At 41.1% G+C, this 27275-nt stretch overlaps 1 protein-coding gene across 2 annotated transcripts in view; it reads left to right on the forward strand.

Annotated features, from left to right (window-relative positions):
* Window positions 1–27275, forward strand: part of HDGFL1 (HDGF like 1) — a 730488-nt gene that overhangs the window by 85150 nt on the left and 618063 nt on the right. For both annotated transcript variants that reach the window (XR_014251322.1, XM_082415287.1), the window contains exon 4: window positions 15332–15375. The gene's annotated coding sequence lies outside the window, so the exon portion shown is untranslated. The remainder of the gene's footprint in view (window positions 1–15331; window positions 15376–27275) is intronic.

Consider the following 27275-nt stretch of genomic DNA (forward strand, 5'->3'; position numbering starts at 1 on the left):
GTCTGGGACTTCTTGGGATACTTTCAGGAGATGTATAGTTTTTTCTACATAGTCAAATATGTATTGTATTAAGTTGCATTACGTCCAACTGTGGAACTCTTAAAAATACAAAACTGAAAGCCTGCCTTATGGCACCAGGGTTACTGGATTGTACTTCATTAAGTCATGTTTCCAAATGTACTATATTAAGATGCACCATAGAACTATCTTCTGTGTTGTTATTTTAACATTCTAGTCATTGCTCCTTTTAATCAGCTGGATAATTTAAGGGGACTTTAGAATATCTGCAGGAGAATCACCTCAACATGTAGATGGTTAATTCCAAAGCTCATTTTCAAAAGGGAGGGAGTGAGATCATTCATTTTTTTCATTCAGTCATTCATTCAGTCATTCATTCAGTCATTCATTCAGTCATTCATTCAGTCATTCATTCAGTCATTCATTCAAGAAGTGTTGGCTGAATGCCTGATGTGTGGAAAAGAGAGAAAGGAAAAAATGTATGTCATAGTTGCTCCCTCCAGGAACTATGGAAACTAGAGTCCAATGGAGAGACAATTCTGGGATATTTGAAGTGTTGAAGTTACGGATAAAAGAGTTTATAGTAGAGAACAACAGTGATGGAGGGATTTCCCCAAAAGTGTGCTCTGGGTGAGGGTACATTGTTAGGGAGTAAGGCATAGTTTTAGCTGGTCTGGAAGGATGAGTGGGATTCAGAATAGCTAGAAGTGAGCTAGTCCTAAGACCATGAATTCCTGCAGCGTTCGGTTTAGTATAAGAAAGGGCTTGTTTTAAAATAAAATACCTTCAAGAAGATAGGTAAACATCGGAGCTAAGAGTTTTTCTAAGTAAAAGTCTGTTTATTTTCATGAAAGAGAGGGTGAAATAAAGAAGAAGTGATCAATGATGTGGGCGTAGTTCTAGTGTAAAACGATCCAGCATGATTTAGTCACTAAATATTGGCGAAGGATTGTGTGTTAGCTGTTCAGATGGATGCTCATGGTTCTGATAATGAAGAATAAGCGTCTCAAAACTGTTGCCCACTAAGAGAGCAGAAAGAGGAATAATATGCATCTTTAAGACCCTGTAAATATTTTATTTGTTCATAGCCAACACCTTTATCGAAGGGAAACGCTTTTGCTATTTTGTGACAATTTATCTTATTAGCCGTGCTGCAAGATGTGATTGATGATAAGAGAAATAAGGGTTGTCCATCTGTATTCTCATCCCAGCTCAGCAGAACCCAGTTAGAGGTCATTTATTTTCCTTTTCTCCTCTGGGTTGCTTTAGGGCCTGCAGTAGAAATGACATAAAACTTTTGATTTTTGAGTTCTTCTGGGCCAGGGGACCAGGACTATTTTAAATCCCTAGAAAGAAGCAAGACTAAATCCTTGTCGGTTTTTTCCTTGAATGTGCTGGTCTGAATAAATTCTTCTCACGAGTTTTGAAAATTAGTCTGTATAGGAAAGTTGCCCAAGAATTAGAGTGTAAAGGGGCCAGAAAGGGAAAAAAAGAAACACAAAAAAGCCTAGCTGTTCACCTTGGTCATTGTAATCAGTAGAATAAGTAAAAACTGGAGAAGATTCTTTTTGCCAGTTAAAAAGAAATGGACTCTTACACCTGGTGAGCAGGTTAAACTTGTCTGTGAAGGTTTTGTTCACATGAGAACCAGCTATTCAATTTATAAAGCAGCCACTTAGAGCATTTATCATTCATTCATTCATTCATTCATTCAACCTTTAAATGTTTTGTACCTACTTCCCAGGTAAGCTACCCTGGTGTATGTGGGTGGCCATACCTCTTCTTGTGCTGCTTGCCTTTTCCCCCACGTGTTCATATACTATGATCAGCTTTCTGAGCCCAAACAACTAGATCTTCCTTATTCTTATGAATGGCATGGCAGAATTGGATGGAACAGAATGGATGGATCATAATTTATTCAAGGAGTTTCCTTTAAAAAAGTGCAGGAAAACTTATCAGTTCTCATACTTAAATTAGAGTTAGGGAAGGCAGTTAATATTTGATTTATTTGATTTATTTAAAGAATTCCATAAGCCGTGGGGGGCGGGTGGTCTGTGTGTACGAATTAGATATAACATTTTCAAATAGAAAATCTGAAGTTAAAGTCACCCCTAAAGGACAAAATACATTCATTCTTTACAGGTCCACACACAGAGACAAGACAAAGCATTCAAGAAAGTCTTCTGCAGCTTGGGCTGGCCTGCATTCTTTTTAAGGAGCTATCTGCTTTTGATTGTTCCATTGCCCTTCCTCTCGCATATTCAATCATGGTGGGGCTTTTGCTCCCCAACTGCTCTCCATATTCCTGGAGGGACCACCTCCCTCCCTAGCCTTATGCGTATGTTTGGGTGTCCTGAAGATTTGGAGAAGCCTGCCCACCATGCACCTTCTATTTAAGACTTATCTTGCTGTTTAATTGTAGGTAGAACTGGAACCACTCTTCTGTAAGGTTTGGTACAAGACCTGGTCCTGTTTTCACAGAATCTTCCATCCTTGCTTTCTTCCCTCACTTTGAACACCTTGATGTTTTGGTCTGCCTGGTTATAATGATACTAATTTATTTTATTTTACCTATGTGGATCGAACATTTCAAATTCATCTATTCACATCTATGTAAACATCATTACATAAAATTAATTTGAAGGTTGTTTTTCTTGCAACAAAGAACAATATGTTATGTCTTTAATTTTGGCTGCAAAGTTGAAATAAATCAGTGTTTTAACAAAATGGATTTATTGGGAGATGAAATACAAACATCGCCGAGAAGGAAATGTGGTATGTATTATCTATTTAGGAGTTCACCAAAGATAGTCACTTTTGTAATTTGAGAAATAAAGCCTTCCAGAGATATACAGAATTAATCTTACCCTTTGAATGATTGTGGTAGGAGAGGGTTCTTTTTTATTTAAAACTCAGGTGAAGTCTGATACTTTTGTCTAGAGTCTACTTGGCTGCATTTTATTTGACATCAGTGGACAGGACAATGCAACCTTATCCAACATGACTCCCATTCTTTAAAAAAAAATTAAAATGGGTCGTGAGACGATAAAAATTTAATTTCTTTTAAATAGAGGAACTTGAGAAAACTATGAAGTGCTTACCCAAACAGCGATATTTCCATGGATTGATAGCTAAGTAATTTAGGAGAGATTGGTTTATTTCTAACTGTAGAATGATATCTGTACCAAGATACATTTGTGAAATAGGAAATCTCTAGAAAATAATGAAAAATTATAAACCATGCCCATAGACAATACTCAGCCAAACCAGATTGTGGAAATACAAGAAGATAGAGCTCATCTTAGTCATGGTAGGGAGTAGAGAAAATTTGAGAATTATGCACACTCCTCAGAAAAACCCTGTATGGTTAACAGTTCATGCTAAGGCAGCCTGACTGAAAGCATTTCTCTTCATATTATCTTATAGCACTAACATCTGCCTGTACATTGTCTCAAAAGAACTTTGGCCTCGTAACAGTCTTGGTTCAGCTCACACAATGTCTTTTTATTGTTCTGAGCTCTATTCATTTCACAGGGATGATGCAACTGATTATAGAATCAGTTAATTTGAAAGAGATGCAGCATAAGTACTGTGAATCATGAAATGTTTTTATGACTTCTTCTAGATTCTCATTTCCTTTGGTCATGGTCTTATGGGAGATTTCAGTGGTAATATAATTTTGATTTCTCTTTTCGACAGTCTTTGCCCATGAGAAGGCAATCTTCCCTTTATTGTTTTTATTTAATAAATTCTGATGTTTTAAAGAAATCAGTTGTTCACTCATTGATAACTTACCAAGCACCTACTAAGTGTCCTGCACTGAATTAGGTGTTAATCTGATATTATTTTCAGTTTTTCAAGTCGTCTTATTTACTGGATTAAAAAAAAGGGTATTAGTATAGACTAGAATGTAGATTTTTGTTTTCTTTACCAGTTGTTTGCTGCTTACATAAGTGTGGACTAAATGGTTAGTTTTTGGTGTTCCCAACCACCTAACCTTCAGAGTTTTAAAGGCACTGCTGTAGAATTAAAATAAATAGATCCCTCAGTACTGGCCAAACTCATGAATCGGTGATGCTTCAGAATAATGTTGGCTTTTAATGAACAGAATAGATTTGTATGGAAATACCATTTTCAGAGAGAGAAACGGAGTTGGGATTTAATTTTCCCCTGAAGATCTGCATTGAAAATTTGTCCCAGGCCTGCTTTGCCCCTATCCTAGTGATAAAAATTATCACTTTTATTCTTCCTTGGGATTCATAAAGGTAAGAATGGCAAACAATCTGTTTTGCAGTGCAATTATTTTTACCTTATCTTTTACCATCCACGTAAAATCACTTTTCCCCTCTTAATTCCACCTGCCTTGCAGACACCGGACAAGAAGAGTGAATGTGAAGATGAATTCAAGGGCATCACTAAAGTCCTTCGCCTGCCCTGAGCCATAGGAATTTTTTGCATAAAGTTACAAGTTCATATTAACTGCTCAACTTTCAGACTTTAACGGAGAAGCCAGTCTTTATTCTTCAGTGGTGTTATCAGTCAATTAAGTTTGTATTCTGCATCCTGTCTTAATATTTCCCCTCTCTTAGCTTCTCCCCAACCCCAGAGATCATATTCTCTGCATGTGTCAAACTTCCTTTTCTCTCCTCATATTTCATCCTTCTAGGATCTGTCAAGTGTCCAAGTTCTCAGAGCTCACTTAAAAATGGATCAGGTCCAGAGGGACCAGTGCCGACTTCCCATTAATCTATCAGAGTTTCAAATGTACGGGCTTTTGAGGTGGGAGAGGAGGAAAAAGAGAGTTAGGGCTCCTCTCCAGGAAAGGAAGGTGTTGCCTCTATTTCTGTGGCAGGATTCTTACCTTAAAGTTCACTCTCTCCAAGGTGAATTCTGAGCTGAGCCGTTCAGGGGCAAGTCAGCTCGAATCCACAGGGGTGAGACAAGAGTTTGGCTAGGACCCTGTGACTTAGCTTTGTGGTCAAGGAAGAATATGTAAATTCACTCAATTCCCAGGCCTTGCAGCCCTAGAGGAAGAGGATTAGGGAAATCCAAGAGTCCTGACTTTCCTGGGAGGCTGAATTATAACTAGAGCCTGTTTTAACTAGCACAGCTTGAGTTTCATACTTGAAATGAAGCTTAAATCAAAATACTCTCCACTCTTACCATATTCTGATGGGAAATTTATTAAATGTTCAAGTCTAATCTGAAAGCAAACGTAGCTTTAAATAAAACTATGCAACATCATTTAATAGTGTTTATAACTTGAGTGATGAGTATCTGGGCCTAATAACCCAGATAGGAGAAGGAATTCCACGGCCCTCCTTCCCAATATGGACCTGTCTGGAAGCGTTTATTTGTACTAAGTTTTCCAGTCTGAAAGTCTGTGTCATTGTTTAGATTCTGCCTGAATAAACAGGCAGAATGATAAACTTCCTCTTCAGGTGAGGTTTATATCTTTTGAATCAGACCATAGCCTCTAAGCCATAGCTTTCCCGTTCAGAGGCTGCAGAATCAGTTCTGCAGATGTTTTTGAGAGGCCCTAATATATGTGCCCAGACCTGTAGGGTGTACTTGTAGGTATAACGATGATGACAATGATATATAGCCCCTAATGAAGTTGTAGTCATTTTGGGAAAGTAAATCTGACACACATGAAATAAAATGCTCATATAGGAAAATCCTAAAGTAAATATAGTCAGAAGTCATGATGTCAAATATCAAGTTCAGTTCGAGCAGAAATTTTGCACTTAGTAATCAGGAAGAGGAAAAATGAGCGTGGGCTTTAGTTATTGGCGGAAAGCTTGATGAAATAAATTGGATTTGAGATGGTCTGTGCAGAATGTGTTCAATTTGGGGTACCAGATTTTAAAAGAGTAACCAATACTATTAGCATAGATCTTCCCATGTGGCTACCATCAGGGGTTATAGGCATGCTACACATCCATCCTACACATCCATCCTACACATCCATCCTACACATCCATCCTACACGTCCATCCTACACATCCATGCTACACGTCCATGCTACACGTCCATCCCACACGTCCATCCCACACGTCCATCCCACACGTCCATCCCACACGTCCATCCCACACGTCCATCCCACACGTCCATGCCACACGTCCATGCCACACGTCCATCCTACACGTCCATCCTACACATCCATGCTACACATCCGTCCTACACATCCATGCTACACATCCATCCTACACATCCATCCTACACATCCATCCTACACATCCATCCTACACGTCCATCCTACACATCCATGCTACACAACCCTGGGCAGGGGCCTGAGCCGAGAGTCCTCAAGCTGGTCAGCACTGCCCAAACCCTTGTCATCCTTCCCCAGTATGTACCAGTGAACATACAAGAATTCAGCGCAAATAAGAGTTTTCTCACAATTAAAATGTCTGACAGGGCACTGTTTTTCAGAGCAGTGACTCCGTCATCCCTGAAAATGTGAAGGAGACGTTGGATGTCCATATGGTCGGCTGTGTGGAGAGGGCAGCCGTGTTGGACCAAGTGGGCTCCAAGATGCTTTTCCATTCTGGTAGCTTGATCACTGGGTGTGTATTGAGGAAACCTAGGTGAGTAGAAAGTATGGGTGGCAGAGAACTGAAGGGTGAATAAACATGTCAGGGGAAGCAGGGGGAGAACTGGAGATTTCTCTGCATCAGGTGAATGGTGAGGAATGAGATTGATGGTTGAGAACTTTACATATTCTGATAGGCAATGGGGAACTTGCTTCCTGTTCTGGGGCAGGATATGATAAAACCAGTGTTTGAGGAAGCTTTGCTTTCTATTCTGTACTCAAAGGATGTAAGAAAGAGAGCGAGAGAGAGACAGAGACAGAGAGAGATTGGTTCCAGCCGGGGAGACCACTTAGGAACTTTCCTGTAATCCTATGCCTTTACCTGTACTATGGTGGGTGGTAATGGAAATAGAGAAAAAGGGGCAAAAATCAGAATTTAATGGAAGGACTAATATGGGTCTCCTTGAAAATGGCTTGGAATTAGGATTCTTTAGATTATTACTTGAAAGGTATGTGGTTGATGTTTCAGGTCAGCAGGCCACAATCAAGTATTTACATCTTGTCTACCACTCCAGCTGACCAGTGACCTGAGACGAGTCATGAAAATTCCTCTTATTCTCATTCCCTGGTAGTATCATCCCAACAAGAAAGAGTGTTTACAAAATCGTCTGGGCCCTGGATGTAAGGGGGCTTGTTCTATTAATATTGTGCTATAACAATTCTTGTCATTGTTCTCCAATACATCTCCAATACAACGGTGATGTAACTCTATATTTCCTACCTTAGGGATATTTTTGTCTTCCAGCAGGATTCTGAAAGTGGGCTTTCTTGTGAGATGTTCTTTGAAAGACTGGCAAATCTTTCAAATCTTTGTTTTAATATTGGTCCATCAGGAGAAAGTGAAAAATATATAATATTCAAGATGATCACTCCTATTCCCCTCTCAGTCTAATACCTCAAATATATTGAAAATCCTCTGGCCTCATCTATTTACAAGAAGCTATAATGATTTAGATGGATGCTTTCCTGGGGTACTGATGTTATTTTTCTGTGGAATTCTCTGAGCAGGGCTTTCCTGAAAAGAATACATTAAGACTGTCAGAATGATTCTTTTCAGCAGGCTAAGCTTTGCAGATGCCCTTTGTTGAGGGAAAAATGCATTATTCTGAAAGTCCTTCTGATCTTCAGGAAAACTGAAAATATCAAATGTTCTTCTACAATTTAAACTTCTTTATAAGAAAATCCCAGAAATTTTTATTTTCTGGACTAAGATCATTCAGAGCTTATGGTATTTTAAAACATGAGAATAGAAATGTCTGGAGGAAAAAAACAACTTTTAACATATGCATTTACTGAGAGGAAGACTCCTCTGCTCTCGAAAAGCAGAAATCATTGTGCCTCCTTTCTGTTTTCCATTTAACCTTTTTTTTTTTGCACGTGAACATTTTTCTGAGCGGTGTGTCCAGCATAAACATCTTGGGATATAATTACTTAATGTGTGCAAGTAAGACATGGTTCAGATATTCATTGAGCCCTGGTTGGCTGTGTCCTGAACAAGATCGTGCTATTTCAGGATTGCAACAACAAATCCAGCGCATCGGAAAAAGAAGAAAGGAAGACATTCCTTGAAAAGAGTTGCTTTCATGGTTTAGACATCCACTTTGTGCTTATATGGGCAGACAGAGCTTGGGTGGGAGAGAACTCACTTTGATTTACAGGGCCTTATAATACATGCTACTCTTTGTACCCAAAGCCACAGACCTGCTGTTAATAGGGCATGGACCCGGAGTTTTTTCTGATGGTAAAATTTGTAAAACCCAACAGTATTCTCTTCGGTAAGCTCCTCAAAGATGGGAGCGAGTCTGTTAACTTCCGCTTGTTTGTTCAGTGTTTGGCACGGGGCCACATGTCCACAAGCCCTCGCACATGTCTTTGTTGTTGTTGATGATGATTGAAACGGGGACGAGAGTGAGAAGCAGAGGGGTTTGTTGAGCATGATGGATAGAGGAGAGCTCAGAGAGGGGGAGGGGAAAGATGGATGGGCCGGTCGAGGACGTATTTTGGCAGATGCTACTGCTGTTCTTGAAGAAAAAGGAAAAATGGCTCAACTGGTCTTCCGGGAGTGTTCTGGCCTTCTGCTAGGAAACTGGTCCCTGGTTTGAAGGTGTCTGAGATGTTCCCTGTGATTAGAGGGTGAAAGGTCATTTGTGGCAGAATCCTGTCTTGGCTTTGCTGTCTGCCTACCCTGCTCAGTCTTTTAGGTCAGTCCCAACTCCCTTCCTTTCCTTCCCCTTTGAGTTTCTCCCTTCCTCAACTACTTCTTTAGTGCCTGCTTCTCTTCTAGGCTGTGAAGATACCATTCTTTTCCTTCACGCATATAGAGACCATTTCAGGGAAGGTAGAAGGACCTCACATCAGCATTTTTGTATGTGAGGAAGCTGAGGCTTGCTTATGGACAGAAGGGGAAAACCTACAACATTTTCTCATGTGCATATTGCATTTTCTTACCCATTTAGTGGAAAAGCATATCAATGGGCTATCCTGTCCATAGGATGAATATAAGCTTCAGCAGTATTGCGGTTTATTATTGTTTAAAATGTATTCATTTAAAGCAATTTTGTTGAGAAAAATTTCTCAGTTTGGGGGAAGAGATAGTAGAATCCAGTATGTGGTTGTTTCATTGTTGAGTTATTCTTGAAGTAGCAAGAACAATGAAGAAAAATTTCTCTCAGGTAGTATATTGCAACTGAGCTGAAATTCTACTCTGCCCACATGTGCTTGTGAAAAGTTACAGTAATTTCGAATTGAAAATCCTGAAAAACCTGTATGTTGCTAGTCAATAGTTACCCTAATTCTAGTTTTTGCAGAAGAGATGATTCATAATAGAAGGAAGAAAATATATACAAGGTATATAGTTTGTTATACTTTTAAAAGAGATTTTGCATGCACAAATTACTGTGATTTTAAATACATATTTTTATTTTTAAAACGTTCTTTTCTATTTGAATCATAGAGCTCTGTTCAGTGAGAACTTTTTACACTATATATTGGTCAACAAGCACATTTTCTTCTAAAATGAAGCCCTCCAACCTGATTTTTGCCTCTGTCCCCAATGTAGTCTTCCTTAGGGCAACTCTAACTTTGTCCTACACTCTGGATGGCAGTGGGGCCCTTGTGGCCACAGGAAAAAAGTATCACCCCTCGTGGTTTCCTCTCTGCCAGAGGCGGAATGACATCCATCAGTTGTAGGCCCATTTGTTCCCAGAAACAAGTTGTGCCCTTTGCATCTGGAATAGTCCAGTAACCATGGTCAATGGTGTCCCTCCTCAGGTCTGGTTTTACTTTAGGGTTAAAGTGACTCTACACTCTGGCTTGTCCGACACTCCCATTGAACACCTGCTATCCCAGTAGAATTACTAGAAGCACCTCTTTCATTCTCTGGGTTTATTGCTGACTTTCCTCAGGTATTAGTAGAGAGAGGGCAGGGTCAAAGTGAGTGTGACGGTTAAACCCAATACTATTGTATTGGGAGAGAGAAACCATTGTTGTTGGTAACTTAGTAACCATGGGTCTACGTGAATAGGTTTCTGATCTGGGAAGTGGATCTCAATTATTCATGTAAGAGATATTCATTCACCACCTATTTTGCGTCAGATGCTGTTCTAAGTGTGGGGAATATCGATGTGAAGAAAACAGAGTCAAGCCCTAAAGAAGTTTATGTTTTGGCAGGGGAGACTGGCAATGGTGAAAATAAAAAGAGATACAATTTAATGTCAGGTAACAATAAATGCCATAAAGAAATAAAGCAGAGTATGGGGATAGGGGTGTCACCAGTAGTGCGGGGTTAGGTGGAGTGTCCACAGACATGTTCTGACATTTGGACCACCATCATCATTCTCTCAGACAGATCCTGTGCAACAGGGAAGGCCTCCTTGAGTTGCCTCACATGCTCCTGGAGAAGCCAGAACCTTACAAGGGAAAGGACAGTGATAGCTCAGTGCTATGGCAGTTTGTTTTGTGTGTTATCTTCAATTGCTCTGAACTGGCTTTCCACATCTAAACTCCGGTTCCAGCCATCCTACACCAAATATTTTCTACTTGGTCTATTCCCCACATCAGTCCGTTTAAAAGCTCTAAGAGGTATGGAGAGAGGTGGGCATTTTAAAATATGGTGCAGCAACACTACAAAATGTTTCCCGAGGCTGCTTCCTGTCAGTCACTTGGCTTCTTGGGGAGGCATTCTGGAGAATTCTTCCTATGCCCCAGGTCTTAGTTCAGAGCTTCCTGCCATCTGAGAGGACTGCTGTGTTTCCTAAACCTTACAGAGTGAAGGGGAATGGGCTCCTATATCCCAAACCTTCCGACTTAAGGGTTTGCCAAGTGCTTTGCAATCTGCCTTTCCATAATTCCTCTCATTATCTCTGTGATGGGGTTTATCATGCTGGGACTGCACATCACTGAATAAATGGAGGGACAGATGGAGGCGGCAGAATGGAGGAGAGGAGCAAGAAATGACATCGCGTTCTGAGCTCTTCGCAGGGATGGTCCGTCTGTGGGCTTCCTGTGGGAACAAGCTTGTGACTGGCAACATGGGACGGGCTTTCAGTCAAAGTCGTGGCATGAATCAGATACATCAGGTGGTGGGCGGGCTGCTGTTTACCTGAAAAGTTTTGAATACAGTCAGATTGTAAATTAACTAAGAGATCCTGCTGTTGATGAGGAATACGATTTCAAATCCTCTGGCGTGGTGAATCTTCTTGATCTGTATATCATAAAGAATTTTAAAGAAATGGATGGCATTGAAACCTTTTTGGTAGATGAAGAAAGCCTGAGTGATGAGGGGGGTATTATATGGTGGGTTAGCTCACTATCTCCTCAGGTTTGAATTGCTGACAATATCTTGAAAGCTGTAGCTGATGGCTGGTTGGTCTGTCCCTATGTTCATTTGCCCATCCGTTCATCCATCCACCCGTTCGAGTTTGTCATATAGGAAGAGGTTCTATCGCTTCACCAATAGTGTGGTTATTCGGTTTTCTTTTTTTTTTTTTTTTTGGCCGCACTGCGCGGCATGTGGGATCTTAGTTCCCAGACCAGGGATCGAACTCATGCCCCCTTCATTGGAAGCGTGGAGTCTTAACCACTGGACCACCAGGGAAGTCCCTGTTCAGTTTTCTTATCTATAGAATAAGAAAACTAGATCATTTTGTCTAGATCATTTAAAGGGTCCTGTTAATTCTAGAATCCTGAGCTTCTTATAATTCGATTATATGTAAGACAGTGGAACGAATACAAACATGAATTAAACCTGGGTCCCGCCTCCCCCAAAAAGCACACAGTGTGGTAAGTGTGCTGACATTAGAGGGGTAGTGATAATGCAGTTAGAGGGGTCGCAGGAACCCAGCACAGCTGAGTTAAATTGGGAGGGGAATTTAGAGACGGGAGAGATTATTTTTGGCTGCAGGTGTTAAGGAAGGCTTGGGGGTTAAGAGGATGGGGGCATTTAGTTTTGGGGGGGAAGTAACACTAAGTTGATGAGCATGTGTTGATTATCATCCTGGTCTCACTTGAAGTTCACAAGGAGATAGCCTTTATCATCCCCATTTAGCAGATGAAGAAACTGAGGCGGGGAATGAGTTGAAGTCACTTGTCCAAAGCCACCGGGCTGTTTAGAGGCAGAGCTGTGATCCAGGAGGAGGGCTCTTAACGCCGGTTTCATCCTTCTGTCTTGAAGGCTGAGTCAGTAGAGAGATGAGGACGGCTGGGCACTTCAGGTGAATAAAAGACCATCCCCATCGGCGTGGCTGGGTGGAAGTGCCTGCACACGGGAGGAACAGCAGGGACGGCAGGGGGCCTGGAGCACCGTGAGCCTCAGGGGTAGTAGTAGAAACCAAGCCCTGGAAGACAGTTTGGGGTCTGATAGGAGAGACTCCCTAGTGTCTGGCTACAGGATCTGGTCTTTATTTGGCCCAAATGGAGGTTTTGTGCAGGGATGGGACATGATTAAAGGAGTACATTTCAGGATGTTTATGACGGTAAGACCTTCCTATGATTCTAAAATACTTTCATGCAACTAAGCTCTTCAGTGTGATGCTGAAGAAACTCCCTCCCCAAATGCTTCCGGCAGTCTAAGCCCTTGAGAGTTTTAATCCCAGGGCTTCTGTCCTAAGGAACACCCAGGCCCTGGCTCCACCGTCCTGCCATTCTGAACATCAGCACTTTAAAAATCCCTGCTCGATTCTTGGGATTTTGAGAAGAAAATTCCTTAATCTTCCTCCTCTCTGCTGTTCCCTTGGTTTTAACCTATTTTCTGCTATTTCAAAACTTCTACCTAGATAGATGAATAATTAGATGTCCTTTGGCTTTGCTAGTGAAAAATATACCAAAATATTTAGATTAAAACAGTGTAATAACGACACTAAAAAAATACATCCTGGTTACAAGATGAATTCCTCCTTTTCCTTGTTATTCGTGGTATCCTGGGGTGGCCTACTGGAGAAAAAATACTATTTGATTCTCCATGGGTGGTCAGACAGGACTTGTAAAGACTCTTGTTTGTTTAGTGTTGAGGCTTCAAAGGCACGCAGACTTTCCTACATAAAGATGTACTAAGAAAATAGGAATTTTTTTGAAGTTGCTTTGTATAAAGGGAAATTCAGAGCAACCATCTTCCTTTAGAACTACAAGCTAATGTGATTAGAGGGTCCCTTTTCACCAGGCATCTTTGTTGTTTCCATCTTGGGTCATTACCACCAGTCTGATGGGGAAATTTGTGCTTACGAAAACCATCCTCACCTTTTTTTTTTAAACCATCATACAAACACATCCTTTCATTTTTAAAACCACATTTATTGTGCATATTTAGATTTCGTAAGAACTAAAAATCTGAGTGGTGTGTGTGTGTGTGTGTGTGTGTGTAATTCAGGGCTCTCTGGTGGTGTGTGCTGCCCAAACCTTCCAGGCCACATGATCTGCATGTTCCAATTAGTAAGGCCCACCTGCTGTGGTATGGGAGAAGAGTTTGGACTGGGGTTAGGGCTGGCTAAATGTAGGGTACTTTTTAGTGCAGGCTTTGCAGAACTCCCTTATTAGCACCTCGGAGTCAATGAGCACTCGGGGAAGCTCGTATCCTGTGCACATTTGGTATTTTCTGCTGTGCGTGGTGTGTTTCGGCCATTTTATTTACCTATGCTTCTTTTTCTCATTTCAGAATGTTTTTAAAATTTTAAAAAGCTTATTTATTTATTTTTAAAATTGAAGTACAGTTGATTTACAATGTTGTGTTAGCAAAGTGTACAGCAAAGTGATTCAGTTATACATATCTATTTATCTATCTGTCTATTCATAAAATTAATTGTATGTAATGGGGGAGGTTGATAGTGCTGAATTATTTTAAGCCTGGAGGGAGCAGAGCAGCTGTGTCCTACATCAGACCACTGATCTATCTAATCGGTTGTCTTGCCACCTGATTCACTGGATGAATGTGCGTAGCCAATTATGTGAATCCCTATAAGGAAGGAAGAATGACCTTGAACCCAGAGAGCCAGACAGTTGCTTTATGCAACGCATTCGCCCACTGAAGCTGCTTCACTGCCTTGGCCTAATAGGAGTGTCGTATTTCTAATCCCTAGAAAATTATTGCTCCTTAAAAAAAATAGCCACGATGTGAAATAGCTAAATCTTTCATGACTTGCCAAGAACTCTGCTTTTGGAAAAAGGTGCTGAGAAAATAAGTAATTTGGGGATGTTGCCTCTAAAAATTTTAAGCAAGATCAAAACCTCCAAGCTTCTTCCTTGTTGTACCCAGACATAACCTGCTGGTATAAACTATGTTTTTCTGTTAAATGAGGGATATTAGAGAAAGGAAAATACAGATTTTTAAGTAAAAACATTAGAAATATAAGCTAATTTTCCTGGGCATTCTATTGGGCAATTATTTTATAGTCAAGAGCATTTTCACAAAATATCAGATAGTTTGAAAAGATAAGTCTGGGCACAGAAAACAAACTTAACCCTTGATATAATCTTGCATGTCTTTTTAAGTCCTGGAGTCAAAGTTCATGGTGGCTTTGATGTGACGCTACCAGCAACAGGATGGCCCTCGGTAAATCACCGAGGGTGTCGTGGGAAGAAGTTCCCCTTTGGGGTCAGCCAGCTCCTGGTTTTGATCTATGGCTTTGCTACTGCTGGATCTGTGACCTTGGGCACGTTCCTGCACACCCTCAACCACAGCCTTCTGTTGCTATCAAGACTAGCCTTACTAAAGGGTTTTAGAGGTTAAATGAAATAAGCTACAGAAAAGGACTATCTAGGGTCTAGCATGTATACTGCCATTAGCTCCCTTCTTTTCTTCTGATTACGTCCCAGGACTAGTCTTTTCCAGTGTAGCTTTGTACTGTCAGGTTTGGGAGTCACTCTGGAGAACATCTAAAAACCCTTCATTTTCCAGATAATGAAGTCTGGGCCCAGAGAGGGGGAGTGATGTGCTTGCAGTGCCTTAGCGTAGGACTAGCAGAGCTGGTGCTAAAACCGTGCCTCGCTGGATGCTTCCAGGTTTACTCCAGGTAGGAGGAGGGCTTAGCCCTCTGGAGTGTGTCCCTGGCATGGCTCCAGAGCAGTCAAGTCCAAGGCTGGTCTTAGGGCTATAGTTTAAGAAATAATCAGCTTTTCAGATTTTCCTCTAGGAACCTTCAAGGTAGACAAAACTGTGTTCTGAAACCTTACTCTGCTGTGTGCTCCTTCCTTTTACAACTTTTGACTCAGTTTCCTTTTCTCTCCTAGTACTCTCCGGTGACTACAGAAGTGTCAGCGCCCACCATGGTCAGGTAAGAGACTTCCTGGATGGGGAAGATTTCCAAACAAATCCCTAACTCCCTCAGTGGTTACCGCTTGTTTCTTGCTCATTTCTGGGCCGCCCCAAAGATCCTAAGGGCCACCATTCCCTTGTCTGTTCTCCATTTTGCTTTCCTTTTAAGTTTCTTTTTTATGCTTTTAGTCTATCACATTTTTGGTTTTATTTTTATACATTCGTACATGCACGCTGTTATGACATAAGACATGCATGGGGATGGTAAATCCTGCCTTCAGGACAAGGGTTGCCCGTGAGGAGGGTGGCTGGGTGCAGGGTGGATGTCAACTCTATCTGTAATGTTTAAAAAAAAAGATTTTTCTTTCAATATGTATCTCTTAAAGATAAGAACTTTTTGTTTTTCAAAACATAAATACAACACTATTTTCACACCTAAAACAATAGTTAACAATAATTCCTTTCCTAAAATATCTAGTCAACGTTCAATATTATTAGAGAGACAGATACTGGAAAAACAGATCTCTTAGGGATGTAAGGTAGTACAGGAGGGCTGTAGTTAACACTGCTGTAGGGTGTAGTTGACAGGTGTTAAGGTAGATCCCAAGAGTTATCACAAGGAAAAAATATTTTCTCTCTTTTTTTTTGGGTACCTATATGAGATGATGGGTGTTAACTGGATGTTAAGTAAACTTATTGTGGTCATCATTTCACAGTATACGTAAGTCACATCATTATACTGTACATGTTAAACTTATACAGGGCTGTAGGTTAATTATCTCAATAAAACTGGGGGAAAAATAAAAAAAAATAAAAACAAAAACCAATCTTTGGTAGTTCGAGTATTTGCACATGCCAGAAGTGTAGTGAGACCGGCGGCATTAGCATCACCAGGGAATTTGATAGAAATGCAAATAGTTGGACTCTACCGGGAAGGACTGGATCAGAAACTTTGCGGGTGGGGTGTTTTAACAAGCCCTCCAGGTGATTCTAATATCTGGTAGAGTTGGAACCACTGGCCCAAGGAAAATAAAAAATGTATGCTCTCTACTCAATTTTAATTTGTCTTTGTGTTTAACACAGCAACATATCCTGAGACCCTGAGAACACCTAAGATGGTATACTTACACCTGGATTGCTGTGATATAATAGCAAATACATTTTTTGGTCTTTGTCCCTGGCTCCTGGCCAGAGCTCCTAAACGCCCTGTAATTTCCGAAGATATGAGCATCTTTTGTTCTAATATTTGGTTATTATCCAAATAACCTGAAACAGCTCTGGAGTGGTGGAGGTGAAAAGACCATCTTTTGTTATTCAGAACAAGCCGCTTTCAACCACGCCTGAGTTTATGTTAATGAGGTGAATTTGGAAATCCCCTAAATATGGAGGCGGGTTGCCAGGGGAACCAACCTTCTAATTAGGGAATTGGCACTCTTAGCCCCGCCCCCTGACCTCCAGGAAGGCGAGTGGGGCTGGAGGTTGAGTTCCTCAGCTGTGGCCAATGATGCAATCAATCGTGCTCACCTGCTTACGTGCTTACGTGCTTACGTAAGGAGACCGCCCTTAAAAGCCCTATAAGGCGGGGGCTTGGTGAGCAGCTGAGTTGAATATGTGGAGGTGGTGGGAGGTTGGCGTCCTGGGGGGAGAGTGGAGCCGTCACACCTTGCCCTGTGCGTCTCTCCCATTTGGCTGACTGTTCCTGGGTTGTACCCTTGATAATAAACCAGTAGTCCGGTAAGTGAACTGTTTTCCTGAGCTGTTCTAGTAAATTGTGGAACCTGAGGGAGGGGTCGTGGGAACCCCTGATTTATAGCTGGTGGGTCGGAAGCCCAGGCCACAGCCTGGACTTGGAATTGGCGTCTGCAATGGGGAGCGAACTGCCTTGCGGGCCTGAGCCCTTAGCTAGCGAGGTCTGTGTTAACTTCGGGCAGTTAGTGTCAGAATTGAATTGTTATAGGACACCCACTCCGTGTCCGTTGAGAATTGGAAAATTGCTTGGTGTGGAAAAACCCCACACATTTGGCACCAGAAGCTCTGTGTGAGCAGAGAGAAATGGGAGTTTTGCTTTTCGTTTTTATTGTATTTTATTAAATTAAAAAAATTATACAATCTTTAAAAGTTACTTTCCACCTAGTTATTATAACATTGTCTATTCCCTTGTTGTCCAATACATCCTTGAGCCTATGTTATTCCCAATAGTTTGTACCTCCTACTCCCCAAGCTTTTGCATTTATATCCCCAAGATGGAGTCCGGCGTTTCATCGCGTCCTGGGGCGGGTCCCAAGCCTGCGCCCGCCTCTAGCTGTGGAGAGCTTCAAACTCAGCCTGCTCCCACGTTAGGAAGTGCGAGTGGTCGCAGGCGGTGGAAGTAATGACCAGAACTTTCTGGAACAGGACAGCCTGGGTGGACTTAGAGCTCTTATGTCTTTGAGTGGATTTGGTAGAGAAACTAGATGCTTTTGTAAAGAGCATACTTCTAAAGCTGTGGTTCTCATCTACTGGTTGTGTAGTGGAGTCACCTGGGAGGCTTTTAAGAAACACTGGTCCCCTGGCCTGACTTCAAGAGAGTCCAGTTTCAACTGAGTTGGGGGTAGGGGTGGAGGGAGGTGAATGCAAAGGGTCTCAGCGCCACCTTGGTTTGAAGGCTCTCCAGGTGATTCTAATTGCAGTCCTGGTTCAGCACCACTAGTAAAGACAGGTCTGGTTTGGGACTCAGATGAGAAAGAAGGTACAGGATCCTGCAAGAGTACACTTTCAGGGGTCCTACCCCTCAAATGAGTAAGTGCTTTTCAAACTGTGGGTCTTAAGCTATTAGCGACCTGATTTGGGGACGTATTCTTCTGCCAGTCTTTCACTTTTTTGTTTTTGTTTTCATCTGGTGCTGATCTGTTGCCCAGTATTTTTGGCCAGATTGTTCTAGGCCAGGGGACTTGACTAAAGTTTGTCTACTCATCTGTAGGTGTGTTGGAGGAGACTTCTTCTATTGCACGTAAATGACATCCCCTCTCACCTCTGTGGTTCTCTCTATGTGAGTGGATAGAGCTCCAGGGAAGGAAGTCAGAGGTACTGATAGACATTTTGCAGTGTGAGGCATTCCTTCCTTGCAGTCCCGAAGTTAACCGAAAAGAAAGACTGAGCTGTGTTTGTTGGTTGAGTGTTGAAATATTCCATGGAAAAAGGAAAGGGAAACAAGTTCTACCACTGATTTTTTTTTTTTTTTGGCAGGGTTTATCACCTCCCCCCACCAAATTTCTGGCAAGTGCGATTAGAAATTGACTTGCAGGGTTTGCTCTCACTAGCTTCCCAAGACATCTTTTGCTTGCTTGCTGCTGACTAGCAGTAGTTAATTTGCTATCTCTCACACGTGTTATCCAAAAAATCACAGAACTCATTAGCAATAAACAGCATGAACTTGGTCGGTCACATTTGGAGGATCAGCCAGATGTAAATCTGAGTTGCACTTGGGAGGTTTCGTGTGCCTCATTTTAAAAATAAATAGAACTCTAGCCTTGAGTAGAAACAGATTTTTTTTTAAGTGAAATATCTTACTGGAAAACAAATTTTTTTTCCAGTAAAAAATATGGGGAGGAGGTAAGCTTTTCTTGACGCCAGTGCTTATTTGATTTCATGCCTTTCTCCTTGCTGATGGCAGATGTGGCAGAAATAAAGACCCAATTTCATTGTTCAAAATGGGAGAAAAATTTAATCAATTCAGGAATTTATTCTTAATTGACAGCAGACGTTTAAAACTTGATTGGTCACAGTCGACTATTTAACGTGCTTTTTAGGAAAATAAACATTTTTGTATTTCCCCAGCCGTTCCGTGTACTCGTCACTACACTGCAGGTTATGGAGGTGTTGGCCTTGATGATGATTCTTAGACCTTTTAAATAATGTTTCTCACTAAGCAGTTGAAAGGGGTAATTTTCATGTGGTTACAGTATATGATTGATGTGATTAGAAAATTTCTGTTTTCTGTTGATATGCAGACTCTCTGCCAGTGTTACTGGATATTCATATGCCACCTGTTTTTAATTCCAGCAGAACTTATCAGGATGAAATAAATAACTTACCTTTGAAGAATCAGAAAAATAATTCAAATTTATTGAAACTTTTTGTGTTTATCCTTCCAGATCATACTAAATCAGATGAGTACACAAATGCCCAGGGGTTGACTCTACCAAGTAGAGATAATGTTTCATGCAGACACATGAATTGAATTAGAGACCTGTTAGAGACTTCCCATGAGCTGATTTTGATCATCCTGGTTTCTAGCACTCCCCAAATGCAACAATTATATCACACTACCTCCTGTTTTCTATTTCTTACAAAAATATAACCTCCTTAGTAAGACATTTGCTTTATCAAAATCAGCACAGGACTGTCCGCTGTTAAGTCCATCTTTCTGCTCATGAAATCATTCATTTTCTATTTATCGTCAATCCTGAGGTCAGATTAACAATGTATGTTTTTATTCTTTTCTAGGGAGAAAGACATTTTGCCCAGTTAGCATAAATTTAGTGTTTCAGAAGAAATAGATGGTCAGATCTGCAGCAGGCTGACTTCTCAGGATTCATTACAGAAGGGCTCTTTTTTGAAACATCTGTCACTGAAGGTGTGTCATGAGGGATGTGGGAGGAATGGAGAATATTTGATCTTCCTCACTTCCAAAGAGCTCTGTCCCCTTAAAAGCTCTATGATAGCAAGGTAGTAGAACATTTCAATAAGGAAGGCTGCAGGAAGGGGTAAAGAGAAAGAAAGACAAAATGAAGTACCAGAAGCAAGTAGTTCTATCCATGTTCATATCATGTCCATACAACCTGAGAAACGGATACTGAAGTGGCAGAACCAGACTGCTTCTTCGTGGCTATGATCTAATTAAATGTATTTTCACTTAAAAAGGATAACAATGTTAGATCTTAATGGGATTAACCTAAGTGAAATTTATTACGCTTTGCTTTGACAGTAAAGATTATGGATGGCTCAAGTGCCATTTTGAGATGGTAGCTTTGGATCCTGTAATTTTTACTATTGCTGCTCTGCTGAAGATACCAAAGTTACCCAACAAAACTTGTGGGTTATGTAACTGAGACTTAAAATACAAGTAGAGTTTTTTTTTTTTTAATAGTATTTTTTTAAAAAAATTAATTAATGGCTGTGTTGGGTCTTCATTGCTGTGCGAGGGCTTTCTCTAGTTGCGGCAAGCGGGGGCCACTCTTCATCGCGGTGCACGGGCCTCTCACCATCGTGGCCTCTCTTGTTGCGGAGCACAGGCTCCAGACGCGCAGGCTCAGTAGTTGTGGCACACGGGCTTAGTTGCTCCGCGGCATGTGGGATCCTCCCAGACCAGGGCTCGAACCCGTGTCCCCTGCATTGGCAGGCAGACTCCCAACCACTGCGCCACCAGGGAAGCCCACAAGTAGAGTTTGAATATTTTCCCCTTTAATTTTTTTGGAGGTTAATTTTTACACTTTCATACTGGAGTGAAGTCTCTTTAGCTGAAACAAAGGAAATGGGAGCTTTTTTAAAAGACAAGGCAGTGTTGATCGCTCCTTATGGTCTGTCTGGCTCAGAATTACCTAGATGAACTGTTTCTTTAGTCCATGTTCACTGTTATCTACCTGCTCCTCCTTTTCCTTTGTATGTATTGCAGGAGCTCAATAATATGTATAGTTTTTTGGTGGTAAAATATACATAAAATTTACCATTTCAACCATGTTATGAGTGGTATTAAGTTCTCATATTGTTGTGCAACCGTAACTACCATCCGTCTCCAGAACCTTTTCATCTTAAACTGAAACTGCTTACCCATTAGACACTTAATTCCCCATGCCGACCTCCCCCAGGCCTTGGCAATCACCATTCTACTTTGTTGTCATGAATTTGACTCTTCTAGTGACCTCATGAGTGGAATCATACAGTATTTGTCTTTTTGTGACTGGCTTATTTCACTTGGCAGAATGTTGTCAAGGCTCATCCACGCTGTAACATGGATCAGAATGTCCTTCCTTCTTAAGACTGGATAATATTCCATTTTATGTATGTACCACACTTTGTTTTCCCATTTGTCAATGGGATAAGAGCGTTTTTAAACCTTTTGGCTTTTGTGAATAATGCTACTAAGGACACAGGTGTATAAATATCTGTTTGAATTCCTTAATATCTTTGAATTGCTTCCCCATAAGAAATGTCTTTCCAGCTTAATGCTGATGCTGGTTTTGGTACTAACTTAGTGACTTAATATTGTTTATAATAAAGAAAGCCTTTTATGTAGCATAATTGGAATTAGTATGTTGAGTCTGAGTTATGAAGGTCCCCAAAAACATATGGGACAGGTAAACACAAGACAATGAAAACCCTTTTGGAACACACCTGACTAGGTATTGTGAGCCATTTTCATTGATAAAGACCCATTGCAAGAGACTTTTTAAAAAAAATTGGATTTATTGTAAAGAGCCGTGTTTTAGCATCTTCATTAAAAGATATGTTGCTGCATGGCATCTGGAAAAATCAAACTGTAAGAAATGACTTGCAAAATAAACATCCTCTGATTAACCAAAATCCTCTGAGCAGAAGACAATCCAGGGTTTAGGATGTGTGTCTCCTTCTCTAGAAGAGAGTCTGGCTTCCCTCTTGGAATGTAGAGTAATAGCTCATACTGCTGGCATGGAACACCTGAAGATACCTATCCTACCCTCACATTCTTGGTGTTTTCAGTGTCGTCTCTATTTTCTAGAACAACCTTGAGAATTCTTTCAGATACCTTAAGCTTAACTAGACAGAGACAAGCTCCTTTGTGTAGTTAATACTATTTATTGAGCATGAACCATATATCAGAGCTATATTATTACTAGGTAACATTTATTCAGTGCTTGGCATATATTGGGCATTGTTCTAAGCTCTGTATGTGTTATAACTTATTTGATCTTCACAGCATCTCCATGTATTTGATACCAGCATAACTTCATTTTACCAATGAGGAAAGTGAGACACAAGTTGACTTGATTGAGAACACAGTTAGGAATTGGCAGAGTAAGACTCGAACCCAGGCATCTGACTTCAGACCTTGTATCTTTGGCCTCCATGCTGTGCTGACCTGATACTTTACAGTTGATCTAACTTATTAGCCCTGTGAACAACAGTCTCTGGAGGACAAATTCTTTTTAAGAAGAATAACAGCTTGTAAAGCTAGAAGTTGTGTGGGTCTGTCTGGAAAACCCATGCCATGTTAAATGATCCTAGAGTAGTTTAGAGGTTCAACACCAAAGAACCAAGGTTTCTACTGAACATAGTGACCTTTATTTCACTTTTAAAGGTGAAACAGAAAACGATATTCATAGAAAACGTTTCATAGAAAACGATATTCAAAAAGAACATGCTTAGGAATATTGAGAAGGAATTTATTTTTGTAAAAGGTGTTATTACTTCACTATGAATTCATATTTGGCAAAGAAATTACCAGGAATATGTATTAGGAATCAGCCTCACTCAGAAATGTGGTATGAAAGAGTTTGTAAGGAATACCTACTTAGGTCCATTTATAAAGAGATTTCTCTTAATGGAAGATATTGGGGGTTTCAAAAGTGCTTGTAGCCACTTTCGTTTAAATATATCTATGTACCTTTATTTACGTCTGTTAGCAAGTGATGAGTCTTTAATGAGAGGTCTTAATTCTTAATGCTCATGGTGAGGTTTAAAGAGTTCTTTACAGCTGAAGGAACATTCACTGAGCAACAGAGTTGCCAGGAATTTTGCTAGATGCCAGGGCTTTAAAGACAGTCAAGGAATAATTGTTACTTTTAAGGTATGCTTAATCTATGAGATAGAGAAGGAAGAAGAGACTTCTTCATCCTCTTGAGGAAAGAGGTAAGGAGAAAACAACTGGGTGGGAGCTTGGTTTTGAAGGTTGAAGAGTTTTCCAGGCAGACAAAGTAGGGTGAGGGGTGTGAGTGGTGTCAGGCAGAGGAAAAGCCATGTGCAAGGGCACTGAGACAAGCAGCATGGCACGTTTAGCAAACCTTTAATAGTGAATTGATTATAGTGTAAAGACCATAGGCTTAAGCAAAAGTTTAAAAAACTACTCTTGAGTCTTGGTTTTACCCTCTTAAAAAACAAAAACAAAAACAAAACCTCAGCCACTTTCGTTCTTGTTTTGAGGATTAAAAATAATACATGTAAATTGTTCAGTAAAGAACAATTTAATGACATACAGGTTTTTATATTCATAGTATCAATTATTTTTAATTTGTCTTTTGATTTATTGTTTTGAATAATAAATCTGCATGGTTCAACAACCCAAAAAGTAGACAAAGCACCCATCTTTGTGCCTCATCAAGTTCTTCCTTTTCAACCCCCATCAGAAGCCACTGTTCTTCGTTTCTTATCCTTCCATAGTCCCTTTATGCTCCACAAGGGCCCTTTTACAAAAAGGTAGCACGTTACACACATTGTGCAATACCATCCTCTTGTCACTTAACTGTTCATCTTAGAGGACTTTGCATATCAATTTATAGGGAGCTTCCTCATCCTACTATAAAGAAGTGCCACTTTATTCTTATATAGCTTGACTCAAGAAATTGTAACAGTATAGCGTTCCCATTGTGCCCGTCACCCAGCTTCCCCCAGTGGTAATTTTACATGACTGTAGTACGCTATCAAAACCAGGAAACTGGCATCGGCGCAGTACTGTTAACTCAGGTAGAGACCTTATTTGATTTTACATGCATATATATATATTTTTAATTAATTAATTTATTTATGGCTGTGTTGGGTCTTCGTTTCTGTGTGAGGGCTTTCTCTAGTTGCGGCAAGCGGGGGCCACTCTTCATCGTGGTGCGCGGGCCTCTCATTATCGCGGCCTCTCTTGTTGCGGAGCACAGGCTCCAGACGCGCAGGCTCAGTAATTGTGGCTCACGGGCCTAGTTGCTCCGCGGCATGTGGGATCTTCCCAGACCAGGGCTCGAACCCGTGTCCCCTGCATTGGCAGGCAGATTCTCAACCACTGCGCCACCAGGGAAGCCCCCATGCATATTTTTATATGCAGTTTTTTTTTTTTTTTTTAAGAATTTTGGTAGGAACTTTATAAATTTATTTATTTATGCTGTGTTGGGTCTTCGTTTCTGTGTGAGGGCTCTCTCCAGTTGCGGCGAGCGGGGGCCACTCTTCATCGCGGTGCGCGGGCCTTTCACCATCGCGGCCTCTGTTGTTGCGGAGCACAAGCTCCAGACACGCAGGCTCAGTAGTTGTGGCTCACGGGCCCAGCTGCTCTGCGGCACGTGGGATCTTCCCAGACCAGGGCTCGAACCCGTGTCCCCTGCATTGGCAGGCAGACTCTCAACCACTGCGCCACCAGGGAAGCCCTATATGCAGTTTTTAATATGCATTTTTTTGTGGGGGGGTACATATTTCTATGAGATTTTATCATCCTTGTACATATAGTATATTCAAATAGCCATCACCACAGTCAAGGTGCAGAACTAATTGTTCCCATACCACAAAGGAGCTCCCTTCTGCTACTTTTTAATAGTCACACCCTCTCCCCAATCCTAACTACTGACAGCTGCTGATTAATCCACACATTGCATGTATGCTTACTTTAAGACAACCCTACCATGTATTACACCTTCCTCAAGGGTAAGAAACCTACTTTCAAACTTTTTTATTCCCTGCAGGCCTGTGCACTTGATGGGTACTTAATGATTTTTTTCTTTATAGATTTATTTATTTATTTTTTGCTGCATTGGGTTTTCGTTGCTGCGCAGGCTTTCTCTCGTTGTGGTGAGCGGGGACTACTGTTCACTGCGGCGTGCGGGGTTCTCGTTGCGGACCGTGGGCTCAGCGCATGGGCTCAGTAGTTGTGGCTCGCGGGCTCTAGAGTGCAGGCTCAGTAGTTGTGGCGCATGGGCTTAGTTGCTCCGTGGCATGTGGAATGTTCCCGGACCAGGGATCGAACCCGTGTCCCCTGCATTCACAGGTGGAATCTTAACCACTGCGCCAAGAATAATCAAAACCAAAACAAAGCCAAGCCCAAAAGACAATTCAGAGTTGAAAAACAAATGAGTCAGGATAATTTGCTTTCCAAAATAACAAAAGTTCAGACACTCTTAAATAGGAGCTCCTCAATGTGAATTAAGTGATAATTTATCACTTCTTTCTGGCAAGACTCAGTAACCTAAAAGTGCTAATGATGAGAAACACATTTTCTCTAAAACATCACTTTGCACTTTTCAAAGCATTTTCATTTTTTTTTTTAAGTACTATCTTAAGTATAGTACTTTTTAAAAATAAATAAATTTATTTATTTATTTATTTTTGGGTGTGTTGGGTCTTTGTTTCTGTGCGAGGGCTCTCTCCAGTTGCGGCGAGTGGGGGCCACTCTTCATCGCTGTGCACGGGCCTCTCACTGTCGCGGCCTCTCTTGTTGTGGAGCACAGGCTCCAGACGCGCAGGCTCAGTAGTTGTGGCTCACGGGCCCAGTTGCTCCGCGGCACGTGGGATCTTCCCAGACCAGGGCTCGAACCCGTGTCCCCTGCATTGGCAGGCAGATTCTCAACCACTGTGCCACCAGGGAAGCCGCATTTTCATTTTTATAAATTTTTCTCTTTAAGGACTTTGGTACGATAGAACGTTTATTATCTCTAGTTGACAGAGTAGGAAACTGAGGCCAAGAGAGGGTAGAAAGAGAACAGTGACTGAATCTAACGTGCTCTTTCGTTTTGTCCTCCCAGCAACTCTGGCCTCGACATTGTTGTGCTCATTTCACAGAAGGGAACGTGGGTGTTCAGAGGTTTAGTAATGTGTCTCTGGTCAGCGTATAACCGAAAAGATTCCCAAACCCCACACATCACTACGCCATTATGAAGCTTTCCTTAGGGAATCTGAATTCTTATTTGACTCCTAACCTTTTCTAAAAAAAATGGTGGTGGGAGTGGTGTTTCAGTACATTACTCACTTATAAAAGAGAACTACTGTAGTAGTTTATAGAAATGGTTAAGGGTTTTGGAGTCGGCCAGACTTCTGTCCAAATCCCAGGTCAGCCATCCTCTAGTTTTGCTGACTGTGGGCACAGTTTTATTTATATTTATTGAAACGTCAGGTAATCAGCTATAAAATGGAGACCCTGGCAGCTCCTCCATCAGGTTGAAGCAATTAAATGGAATAAAACCTACAAAGCACTTAGCATAGTGCGCGTTGGCTACCACTCGTTCAATAAACAGCAGCTGTTATATGTGAGTCTTCATTTTATGGACTTTCCACTTCTAATAACACATTTTAAGCAAATACTAAGATTGTGTTGTGCAAAACAATGTACTATTGATGGAATTAACGTAGCTACACAGTTAGACTTAATCTTTAAACTTAGAAATTTAGAATACATTTTACCTATACAGTTTTAAAATTTATCATTCAAGTTGTTGTATTTTCACATCTAAAGCTGTCATTCTCCCCCCAACCCCCAAAAGTTTATGAATTTGGTCTGTGAACGAGTAGACTTTCCAGAAATGAATAATTCGTATCTATAGCATGGGACAACTGTGAAAGAACTATTTGTGGCTTAGCTCTTGCTAAGCTTCTGGTACCCTTATCCCTATATATATCGATGGACATTCATGACCTGAGAAATGGTCCAGTGGAGAAGGAGGTAGCTGGTGAGTGTGTGTGTGTGTGTGTGTGTGTGTGTGTGTGTGTGTGGAGGGGTGAGGGGTACTCATTGTATACAGCTTTTGTAATACAGATAATTAAGTACAATCAACAGGCATTACAGTCATATCCTTTGAATGGTTCAGAGAATGTGCTTAGCTCTGCTTAGCGGGGTGTGTGTTTAGGGTGAGACTGACAGTTGAGGTATCAGTGAGAAGCATTTGTATCACAGTGACAGACTGCAGAGAGCTCTTTCCTGTGTTACAGATTGCTAGGAAA

The sequence above is a fragment of the Balaenoptera physalus genome, assembly GCF_965194825.1.
Source record: "Balaenoptera physalus genome assembly, chromosome: 11".
NCBI lineage: Eukaryota > Metazoa > Chordata > Mammalia > Artiodactyla > Balaenopteridae > Balaenoptera > Balaenoptera physalus.